This window comes from Ammodytes marinus, assembly GCF_949987685.1.
Source record: "Ammodytes marinus genome assembly, chromosome: 7".
Taxonomy (NCBI): Eukaryota; Metazoa; Chordata; class Actinopteri; order Uranoscopiformes; family Ammodytidae; genus Ammodytes; species Ammodytes marinus.
Genome location: NC_137211.1, coordinates 14,746,870 through 14,759,887, shown reverse-complemented (window position 1 = coordinate 14,759,887; position 13,018 = coordinate 14,746,870).

Genomic DNA, 13,018 nt, shown 5'->3' with positions numbered 1-13,018 from the left:
TGTTAGTTGCTATAACTACAAGGTTAGCTTTTTTTATATAGATGCAGTCGCCAATTGAATGTGGACCAATAAAACTATTAACGTGTTTACAAACGTCACCTGGCAGCTCTTGCTCAGAGCGACACGGTGTTGTCTGTCTGCTGGCTGTTGCAGGTAGCAGGTGGCTGTTATCACAAACATAAACCGTGTGAGTGAGGGCTGTCAGCGGTGCGGAGGAGGAGACAGCAGCCGTTGCTAGTACTCGGCTCTGGTGAGCGCGGTATTAAAAAAAAGTTGCAAGATGTGTCTCTGGTCTTTAACTAGCCTTAGCGCTATGGCGGAAAGTCGGCAAATATAGCGGAAAAAGTCACCAGTTGGCAACATGTTAACGAGGTGACGACACTGAGATGAGAGTTAGTCACGTGATCCCGCTGTTGATCGTTTCACTGATCAGTCGCGGACTTCTCTCTCTCTCTCTCAAACACAAAGCACTAATAATGGCTGTAATAATAATAATGAAAAGATATGTCGGCGAATTTCCCGGTCGCGCGCGTGGCCCTAGTTGAAAATAGTAGGCTACTCGCACTGTCTCAAAAATTGTGTCAAAATTCGAGCATTTGGTCGCAGTCTGGAGCCCTGCAGCTTTGCACACCACTCATCACTTGCAAGCAGCTTTGAGTAAACGGACCTCTCGTTTGTCCGAAAAACTTTAAGTTCCTCTCGCAGCTCATACACACGGGCCAGCACTTTGCCGCGCGACAGCCACCGGACCTACGTGTGGAGCAATAAGACTTTATGTTCCGCTCCCATTTCCTCACACAAAGACGCTCAACAATGGTTAATTAGGTGATATTAGATCATTTCCCACGGCACACCTGACGATGCCTCACGGCACACTAGTGTGCCGCGGCACACTGGTTGAAAATCACTGTGGTAGGGGGTGCTATGCTTCCCAGGGTTTGTCAGGGTCACTCATTTGGGTTAAAGGGCTCAACAAAATCATAGGTGCTTATCTGAAACTTTTTTAACCTGTTATAATCTTTTGAGAAGGTTCAGGTTATTTGCATTTCAATTTCATCTGAGCACACTGGTGGAAAAGTGTTCTGAAGAATAGATGTTCATAACAATCATCAACATGATTTGCAATTAGATTAGTTTATGACTGTATAAGAGGTGCATTAAACACTGCATACCAGAATGACATGTTTGCTTCACACATTGGAATTCATTTTAAAGACACGGAGACATGCATGTGTATTTATGTAAGTGTGAGTCCCCATTGTTTTGCAACACCGAAGGATATTGGAGATTGAAATAGGGGCATGATTAAATCCAGTAAAATAAGATGAAATGCACTGAATTGATGTGTGTCTTCCCCCCCCCCCCTGGATCCTACTTTTTGAGGAGAGAGGTATTGTCACTTTTGAGCCATGCCCTGCAAAGAGAAAAGGAACAGAAAATAATGAGAAACAGTGACAGTGAAAAAAGACCATCTACTTGTCCATTTGTCCAATTTTTTTGTGACATCTCAACCAGATCATGAAAATCGTACATTAAGCCGGTTACTGATCTAACTGTGCGAGCAGTGGCCACTTACTGTTTGTCTTGCTTGTATGTTGGCTCTGCCTTTGTGAAAAACCTGCCTTTGTCCAAAGCCTGCTGAGTGACTTTGTACACTGTGTACAGTGCTGGCGTGTGTAACATGAAGCCAAGCTGAGAAGCAAACATAGCTGACTGCTCCAGCACTCAGTCAGGGATTGACTTCTCTTTTTCCATCTCATCAGTCTCTGTTATCCCCTCTCACCATCCCACTCTGGCAGAATAAATCAGAATACAACGATAGGTACGCACCACAGTAATGAAATGGCTCATGAGATTGTACACTGGCAAATAAGTCTGGATCTGTTAGAATATTGGCAAAGTGACATTGGTTTGACTTTCTTGAAGAGATTAAAATTGTTTCGACACTTTTTGTCAGGACCGCACTCCCATGTCAGCAAACGCTGTTACACTTGTCACACATAATTAGATATTATGTACCCAAACATAGCAGATTAACATAACACATAACTCTGATTCGGTATATGCCACAGAGCATACTTATACATCAGATTAAAATTGGCCATGTTTTCATAACCTGTCTGGTCTTTAATTTTAGTCGATAATTAATCTTCTTTTCCGTGTTCTCAGGTCTTTATCAGTGAAAACACACCAAGGGAAAAAAGCAGGGTAACGATCACACATAATGCATGCCTGTGAATCATATCAAGGAATTATTTTCTTGACATTTTTTGAATGTTTTTTATAATGGTACAGAGATAGGATGAAGCGATAAGGAATTGTCCTAGTGGTACACGCTCAGAAAGAGTGTGCCTTGATTGCCTTGTAATCCCCACGAAGGGAACAAAATGCAAGAAAACAAAGGGGGAAAAAAGTGCTAAATTTGTAACACAGTCATCTGTTGTTAATTGTGTATGAGCATTTAACACATTTAACAATGTATTTCTTTCGAGTCCGGCGGTGATTAATATTAAGTGCATCAGGCATGATGTAATCAGAGCAGACTAACCGACCGTGTTGTTTACGTGTTAAAAAGTAACCAGTAAGTGTTCCCTCACCGCCCAAGTTGCCCAATCCATGTCTGCTGCCGGCTACTCCACGTTCCTCTTAACAGTACTTGCGCAACACTGCGCAGCCATTGCCTGTGTTGTCACCCTAATTCCCCATCATCATTATCAGCTCTCCATGATTCATGATGTCATTATCCGTCCACCTTCATACATACTGCAGTATAATGGTTAGAGTGTGCAACAGTGTCTGGGTCCTCTGGTTGAGATTCATGACCAGGGAAGCAATGATTATGACTCCATTACAGAGAGATCAACCAAAGGTACATGTTACACTCACTCTATTTCACTGGACGACTCCACATATATGAATGGGTCCATTTCCAGTCCGTACCAACTGTTCATCGACTGTTATTTAGAAGCAGGATAACAGATGGTGGTTTATGTCTGTTCCAAGGTATATGGTTTGCACACACAAACATTTTGGTAAAAAAATAAATAAAAAATGAGACAAATATGAAAGTGAAGATGGCTTCAGCAAAGCAGTGGTTGAGGTTATTTAAAGCTATGGTGCGTAACTTCTGTTGCCCCCATGAGGAATTCAGATTATTACGACAACACTGTTGGCACATCTACATAAAATAAGCCTTCAGTGATCCCACTTGGATTTTATAGCTTCTTAAGTCCAACCTGGACTGAACCATGAGTTTTGTGGAGCTGATAGGCTTAAAACATTTTCGTCAACTCCTTTGGTGATGGCTTGAATGTAACACCATTCATTCATTTGATAAAGTTACACACTTTACCTTAAGCAAAACTGACACATGCAACATGAAATCCCCCTTGTTGGATGCACTACCTATGAATATCAATGCAAGAGCATTTAAAAAATGCAATTAAAATTGGACTCAATACAACATCATAGGCAGCCAAAGGAGCATCACGTTCAATTGAAAAGACTGCTGCTGGACCAGACCATTGGTATGCAGCCCATGATCTTCTTACTTCCCTCAGAGTCCAGATCAATTGGGAGTTGCAGTGCCTTTATGTATAATAGAGTAGAAAAACAAGATTCATTATTTGATAAAAGTAGCATCTTCAACTATTACAGTATAAGATAAATTGAGCCTGTTAATTAATATTTCCACTCAATAAGGTTTTACAGGTATTCATTTTCTAAATGTGTTTCTAATTAGAATATTTGTCTTTAAACAAATGTCTCCGTAAACATATGTTTTTGGATGATTAATCTGATTACCCACGTCTTTAGTATCTGCACACGTCATTAGTATTCCTTAGTACAACATGCATTTAGTCACACCAGTATAATTGAGCTTTCCCTGCTAGAAAAATGCATGTGTAACATAAGCATGTGACTGTTTTAAACCACACCATTCTGCTTCATTGTGACTGACAGGATAAGACTGCTTGCACTTGATGGTTCTCACTTCTCTTTGTCTGCGCCCGACTTCACTGGCTGCGATGACAACTTATTCAAGGGTGGCTTTGTCTCGTGTGACTCATTCTGATCACTGTTAACTGTCAATTCCCACGAGCGAAGATTGGAGTGTGTCAGCGCTGAGCATCGGTCTCAATGGTTGATGGAGCAACTGGAAATGCACAACCTGTTAGGCTATTTCGGCTCTGAGGAACCTGCTCCATTGGAAACATTTTGACTGCTCCCCAAAGCCGTGACTGGCTGTCGCTGCTGAATATGTGCCCAACTGTCATTAGAGCTACTTTGTGGTTTCGATGCCAGCTCCTGCCAACCATCAACACCTTAACTATCTCATGGTAAAGTTCTATGTGCCAGGGACAAAGGTGAGACTTTCTGATTCTGTTAGACATCTGGGAGATCAGATTAAAATCATTGACATGATATTATACAATCATATGAAAAAGTTTGGGAACCCCTCTCAGCCGGCATTATAATTGACTCTGCTTTCACAAAAAAAATATAAAAGTGGTATGTCTTTAATTTACCAGGAACAGCTAAGTACTGGGATGTTTTCCAAACAAAGATTTTTTGAAAAGCAGTATTTGGTTGTATGAAATAAAATAAAATGTGAAAAACTGGCTGTGCAAAAATATGGGTACCCTTGTGGTTTTGTTGATTTTAATGCCTGTAACAGCATGTAAAACTGATGATTTTAAACACAAAGTTGGTTGGATTATGTTGTTAAGCCTTGCACCTCATAGAATTGTCTGTTTAATCATGAGAAAATGTATTTTAGGTGCCTAAATGCAAGTTGCACTTCTCTTTGACTCTCTGCTGAAGTGAGACAGAATGGGATCATCAAAACAGCTCCCAAAAGATCTTAAAAACAAAGACTATTCATTGTCATGGTTTAGGGGAAGGCTACAAGAAGCTTTCCCAAAGGTTTCAATTGTCAATTTCTACTGTAAAGAACGTTGTCAGGGAATGGAAGGACACAGGCACAGTTGCAGTTAAACCCAGGTCTAGCAGACCAAGAAAAGTACAAGAGCGGCATATGCGGCGGATTGTGAGAATGGTTGCACACAACCCAAAGATCACCTCCAAAGACCTGCAAGAACATCTGGCTGCAGATTGTGTATCTGTATATGGTTCTACAATTCAGTACAATTTGCACCAAAACATCTGTATGGCCGGGTGATGAGAAGGAAGCCCTTTCTGCGCCCACGCCACAGATACAGTTGCATGGAGTATGCAAAAGTTCATTTAGACAAGCCAGCTTCATATTGGAAGAAAATGCTTTGGACTGATGAGACAAAAATTAAGTTATTTGGTCTTTATAAAAAGCAGATGTTTTGGTGCAAATTGCGCTGCATTGTTGAACGATGTACAGATACACAATCTGCAGCCAGATGTTCTTGCAGGTCTTTGGAGGTGATCTGTGGGTTGTGTGCAACCATTTTCACAATCCTCCACCTATGCCGCTCCTGTTTTTTTCTTGGTCTGCCATGCCTGGGTTTAACTGCCACTATACTGTGTCCTTCCATTTCCTGACAATGTTCCCTACTGTCGAAATTGACAATTGAAACCTTTGGGAAAGCTTATTGTAGCCTTCCCCTAAACCATGACAATGAACAATCTTTGTTTTTCAGATCTTTTGGGAGCTGTTTTGATGATCCCATTCTGTCTCACTTCAGCAGAGAGTCAAAGAGAAATGCAACTTGCATTTAGGCACCTAAAATACATTTTCTCGTGATTAAACAGACAATTATATGAGGTTCAAGGCTTAACAACATAATCCAACCAACTTTGTGTTTAAAGTCATCAGTTTTACATGCTGTTACAGGCATTAAAATCAACAAAACCACAAGGGTACCCATATTTTTGCACAGCCAGTTTTTCACATTTTATTTTATTTCATACAACCAAATACTGCTTTTCAAAAAATCTTTGTTTGGAAAACATCCCAGTACTTAGCTGTTCCTGGTAAATTAAATACATACCACTTTTATATTTTTTTTGTGAAAGCAGAGTCAATTATAATGCCGGCTGAGAGGGGTTCCCAAACTTTTTCATATGACTGTATGTGAATAGAAAAACTTTTCAGGAGAGTCCCCTCTTCAGCACTTATAGCTGTTAATTATTGCCTGGCTTAGCTGCTTGATCAGGGAATAGGAGTCCTAATTCTCCAAGCAGCACAGTCAGCAAGGCAAACTAACAACCTGGGTATGTTTGGCAAGGCTCTGTCTCTGCTGCAGTAACATAAGCAACAATCTCCTTTGACACTTAACTGTTCGGCAGCCAGTCACCCATGGCGTCATTCTGACTTTGGTGTTGCTCCTCATTGACAAAGTATGTTTAGATGAATGGGACTTTTAAACATTGGATACTTATCACTGGAGACAGCTGTTCATCTCCTGTTTCCGTCCTCAACTATTTTCAGCAGACACATAGTTATTGTTGTTACAATGAAAACATCAAAGGTTCTTAACCAAACCTTAACACATAGTAAAGCAAATGTGTTTTTTTGGATAATGATTTGTACGGCTTTGAAGTTCACCAAGAAATGGTGTTGTCGATTCCATGTGACGTTCTAAAGGGAAGTACCAGTTTCATTTGAAGGACATGTTGCTTTCGGGCCAGCAAAAGATAACAAGTCACTAGAGACATTAACTGGTGCTAGAATAATTATCACCAGATATTTATCAGTGACCAGTGGAAATTAATTTTTTTTTCATGATTGATACTTGAAATGATGACGGCACTTCCAAATGACGTGGTAATACAAAAATGTAAACCCTGCTGATTATTGTTTACCTTTTATCTCTTCACCTAAGATTTAATTAAACTGCTATTATTATAGAAATAAATATTAAACTTAATTTCAATCATACTTAAGATAATTCAAGTTTGACTTCTAATAAAACACCACTATTTAGCTTTGTGCAATGTGTGTGGAGATGATCTGCTATGTGTGTGTGTGTTTGTAGCTTACTGTCAGATCTGTTGGACATGTCTGGGTATATTTCCAGGAGGGTTCAGTTCTATGACTGGGTTTAAACATGTGCGGTCACACAGTGTTTTAACCCTGGACACTGTGAGAATGAGAGTGTTCACTGAATTAGTCATGCTCGTGAACCTTGGTGCTTCAATACTGACAGGCATAACATGAGGTTAGCTCGCTTTCCACTATTAATGGATGAAGAAGGCTGTGACCCTGACGGACTTATTTGCATGCACAGTGGCAGGAAATCAGATGTGTGTGTGTGGCAAGCTGTCTGCGTGATCTTATTGCAGCAGGTCAGTGGAGCTATTGAACTCCAATCCAAAAAAGGTTATACAGTCCAGCTGGAGGTAATACAATTGTTAACGAGGCAAGGAGAGCAGCTTTGTTGATGGTTCACAAGTCACTGATTCTCTGGGTGAAAGTTTTAACTGCATTGACTGACTTACTCATTAATTTGACTTTTGAAGTAACATTATATACAGTAGTTATATGTAAAGTTTAAATGCAACAATGTGTGCCAACAATACTGTCTTTCACTTTATTATTTTCTGTTATACAAAGCATAGCTTGACATGTCAGTACAAAAAAATCACTGCACTGATTTGTTAAACAGTGTAATTGAAGATCCTTCGTTTATTATGTCTTGGCAAATATATTGGAGTGGGAGTCATGTGTCATCGGTATTATTGTGGCCAAATGTTCAGTTTACATTCTGCATTCAATTTCCTCGGCATGATTAAGTCACAGAACTAACGTTTCTCCCATCATCTGTCACCTTCTGGTTGAATAATTTAGTGTGGTCAAATTAGAATGTATGTATCGTGAGTGAATTAAACATGAGCAGTAATTTGTGCAGGAAATGGAACCTGATTTGCCAAGGTATGTAGTGACACCCAAATGTATGACTAAATGACTCACCAAAGCAGAATTGAGAAATGGCTGCAAAAACACATGAAATATGCATGGCAGAGGGGATATTATTAGAACACAGATGTTCTATTCAGTCTACACAAAGGTAACCCACAGTAACCACTAGAGAACCAGCACTCACATCAACCGTGTTCAGTCACTGTTCGTTAGCAGCAGACTGCGAGTGAAGAAGCTGCAGGAATATGAGCACTGATCAGATGCAAAGGGGTTTTTCAGAAATGGTTTTATTTATTTGGACTTTTCTCTGTTTGATTTAACAATTCCCTGATGGATTTATTCAATTATAAATTGTTTGTGTTTGGGAGGCATGAGCAACTATTGAAAGTTAATCAGCAGTAGCCTTTTGGTCTCAATATGAGAGAGTGGCTTTACACTGGCAGTATGGAAGGTTTTATCGCAGCGAGAAAGCTCCCATCGCTTTTGAACTATCATGCTAATTGTACGGGCTGGAGCAAAATGAAGTGAAGCAGGCAGATTCACCCAGAGGATATGATGCAGTCCTCCTGTTCAACTACTCTCCTCTCTTCACCTCTCATTAGTTAAAAAATATCACATAAAACAGATTTGTTTGGATGCTGTCATATCTCTGAGTTTAAGCAGGGTCCACATTAAGCAATCCAAATAAAATGCTAACCCCTGCGGGCTTTTCTTTCCAGTTAAAAGGGAAGGGAAACATTTGAAGAGGAAGTATTGATAGTGTTGTGTGTTTTTCTTGTAAACTAAATGAGCAGGATTTTATATCAACAAGTGGATACAGTTGAGTATATCAGATGCTATCAAATGGTGTATCTGTTTGTCTCCTGACCTAACAGAAGGAGGTAGAAAAACAGTACAGGTGCATTTGTTAAATTTTGTTACCAGACCACTTCTTGTTGTGCAACACACAGGCTCAGTTCGATATTTAAATGTGTGTGATCCATATTGAATGTGTGCTATAGCTTACCCCCGATGCACTTCAATTGAATAAAAGAACACTCACGGAAGCTATAAATAAATACCTACACACATTGAACCTGAGGTCAATGTAGGAAAAACAACCCTCTGTAATGCAAAGTAATGACTGTTGACCTTGCTCTGTGGGGCCTATCATCAGTCAACAGTGTCTGGAATGCTTGAGTAAAGCGGGGAGTCTGCTTTCAACCAGGCCAGGAGCAAACAGAAAACAAATGCACATGGCTGCATATGATGAATGAATAAGAGCAAACCCAAGTCCACTCAACCAGAAAACATCGAGCGTGATGGTTACTTACCTTGGTGAAAAGTAAAGTGGTAACACTTTACAATAAGGTACACAAAATTGTAGTAGCTACTACATACCTACTACATAGTTTTTTTTTTTTTGTGCTACCTATGTGTTAGGTAGCACAAAAAAAAAAAACCCTATGTGTTAGGTAGCACATAGGGTTTTTTTTTTTTTGTGCTACCTATGTGTTAGGTAGCACAAAAAAAAAAAACCTTATGTGTTACCTACTACATAGTTTTTTTTTTTTTGCGCTACCTATGTGTTAGGTAGCACAAAAAAAAAAAACCCTATGTGTTAGGTAGCACATAGGTTTTTTTTTTTTTTGTGCTACCTATGTGTTAGGTAGCACAAAAAAAAAACCCCCTATGTGTTACCTACTACATAGTTTTTTTTTTTTTGTGCTACCTATGTGTTAGGTAGCACAAAAAAAAAAACCCTATGTGTTAGGTAGCACATAGGGTTTTTTTTTTTTGTGCTACCTATGTGTTAGGTAGCACAAAAAAAAAAACCTTATGTGTTACCTACTACATAGTTTTTTTTTTTTGCGCTACCTATGTGTTAGGTAGCACAAAAAAAAAAAACCCTATGTGTTAGGTAGCACATAGGGGTTTTTTTTTGTGCTACCTATGTGTTAGGTAGCACAAAAAAAAAAAACCCTATGTGTTAGGTAGCACATAGGGTTTTTTTTTTTTGTGCTACCTATGTGTTAGGTAGCACAAAAAAAAAAACCTTATGTGTTACCTACTACATAGTTTTTTTTTTTTTGCGCTACCTATGTGTTAGGTAGCACAAAAAAAAAAAACCCTATGTGTTAGGTAGCACATAGGGTTTTTTTTTTGTGCTACCTATGTGTTAGTTAGCACAAAAAAAAAAACCCTATGTGTTACCTACTACATAGTTTTTTTTTTTTGTGCTACCTATGTGTTAGTTAGCACAAAAAAAAAAACCCCTATGTGTTACCTACTACATAGTTTTTTTTTTTTTGTGCTACCTATGTGTTAGTTAGCACAAAAAAAAAACCCCTATGTGTTACCTACTACATAGTTTTTTTTTTTTTGCGCTACCTATGTGTTAGGTAGCACAAAAAAAAAACCCTATGTGTTACCTACTACATAGTTTTTTTTTTTTTGTGCTACCTATGTGTTAGGTAGCACAAAAAAAAAAACCCTATGTGTTAGGTAGCACATAGGGTTTTTTTTTTTTGTGCTAACTAACACATAGGTAGCACAAAAAAAAAAAAACTATGTAGTAGGTAACACATAGGGTTTTTTTTTTTGTGCTAACTAACACATAGGTAGCACAAAAAAAAAACCCTATGTGCTACCTAACACATAGGGGTTTTTTTTTTTGTGCTACCTAACACATAGGTAGCGCAAAAAAAAAAAAACTATGTAGTAGGTAACACATAAGGTTTTTTTTTTTTGTGCTAACTAACACATAGGTAGCACAAAAAAAAAAAACCCCTATGTGCTACCTAACACATAGGGGTTTTTTTTTTTTGTGCTACCTAACACATAGGTAGCACAAAAAAAAAAAACTATGTAGTAGGTAACACATAGGGGTTTTTTTTTTTGTGCTACCTAACACATAGGTAGCACAAAAAAAAAAAAAACCTATGTGCTACCTAACACATAGGGGTTTTTTTTTTGTGCTACCTAACACATAGGTAGCGCAAAAAAAAAAAAACTATGTAGTAGGTAACACATAAGGTTTTTTTTTTTTGTGCTACCTAACACATAGGTAGCACAAAAAAAAAAAACCCTATGTGCTACCTAACACATAGGGTTTTTTTTTTTGTGCTACCTAACACATAGGTAGCACAAAAAAAAAAACTATGTAGTAGGTAACACATAGGGGTTTTTTTTTTTGTGCTACCTAACACATAGGTAGCACAAAAAAAAAAAAAACCTATGTGCTACCTAACACATAGGGTTTTTTTTTTTTGTGCTACCTAACACATAGGTAGCGCAAAAAAAAAAAAACTATGTAGTAGGTAACACATAAGGTTTTTTTTTTTTGTGCTACCTAACACATAGGTAGCACAAAAAAAAAAAACCCTATGTGCTACCTAACACATAGGGGTTTTTTTTTTTGTGCTACCTAACACATAGGTAGCACAAAAAAAAAAAAACTATGTAGTAGGTATGTAGTAGCTACTACAATTTTGTGTACCTTATTGTAAAGTGTTACCGTAAAGTTAACAGTGTGTGTGTGTGTGTGTGTGTGTGTGTGTGTGTGTGTGTGTATGTGTGTGTGTGTGTGTGTGTGTGTGTGTGTGTGTGTGTGTGTGTGTGTGTGTGTGTGTGTGTGTGTGTGTGTGTGTGTGTGTGTGTGTGTGTGTGTGTGTGTGTGTGTGTGTGTGTGTCAGAGGTCGTGAGAGTCTTCCCAGCTGTTAGAAGGAGTTAGTCAGCTCAGGTCATGTGTGATGCAATTTTAGCAGCTGTATCACCCTTCAATAGAGATCTCGCAACCAAACTACATTTTTATATGAGGAATGTAACATAGTGATGAAATGTTTACTGGAATCAGACTGAATTTATTGTTAGGGATGCATACTAGGACAGCAACTTAGTTGTGTTAAAGTCTGAATTGTCCAAGTTGAAGTTACACTGCAAGTAGGTTTAAGGGTAACCACGATGTAGCAGATCTTGAATGAATTACTTCTCCCAATCAGAGCCAAAAAGTTGTTTTATTTCAGTTTGCAGATATGTTTTTGGAGTCCTTGTTTCGTCTCACTGCACAAGTAAATGATATATTGGACAACCCAATATTTCAAGGCCCCTAGCCCTAAATGAAAAGATACACAGAGGGGCATATCCAGCTTTTTAGTTTCAAAATCATAAGTTCAGTCTTCCAACTGATATATATGTACCATACAGGCTCAAGCCTAAACCTATATAATCTAATGTGGAAGACTTGTTGGTTACACCACACCTAAGACACTTGGATAATGGCAAAACCATTTCCTTTTCCTCAGCAGAACATTTGGTCTTTGTTGAGATGAACAGTCACTGCTGTCTCCTGGTGTCAAGAATGTGAGGTCATACTGTTTGTCTAATTCCTTAATTAGTAATATCACGGTTAGAATGGGAAATTAGGGTATGAAACATTACATTTTCTGGTACATTGAAGTACTATTAAAAAACAGTCACAAGATTCGGAAATAGCCTCCCGCAGACAAAGTCACAGATACAAAGATCAACAATGAATCTAATCTGTGCATCTTTGACACCATTATAATGTAACGTCAGGGTTCAGTCAAGCAACTTGAGACTCAAAACTGTAAATCTAGAATAAATAAAATGCAGATTGTTGTTTTGCACAAGGGATGTGTTTTGATCAGTACCTGTGTGAACATAATGTTACAGCAAAAGCAGAGAAGATTCCTCTTGGGGAAACAGAAATCTGGTGAGGGAAGGGGAAGCAGAGAGGAAGCAAGTAGTGACACTAGTGAAGTGAGTCTAGTTGGTGATGCCAAGACATAAGCTCACCTGACTTTGACGCATAACCTGACCCCGAGTGCTTCAAGCGATTCAGCAGATGTACTCCCAGGAACGATTGAGGACTTGCTCAATTGTTTTATGAATCACCAGCAAGGAGACCTCCCTCTCCCCTTTCCCCCGAGGAGGTCATTCACCTCCAGGCCATTGCTTAAATAAGACATTGTTTCATAGCAATTTTTGCCTGTTTAAATAAAGGTTGATGATGATGATGATGATGAAAATAATGTAAAGGGACCCCAGGAAATACATCTGAAATAGTACGAGTGGATTATTATATATGTAATGTGCTTGTCCATCGTGGTCCATGATCCAGACACAATTTTTCACAAATTGTGAGATTATTTATAACAAACT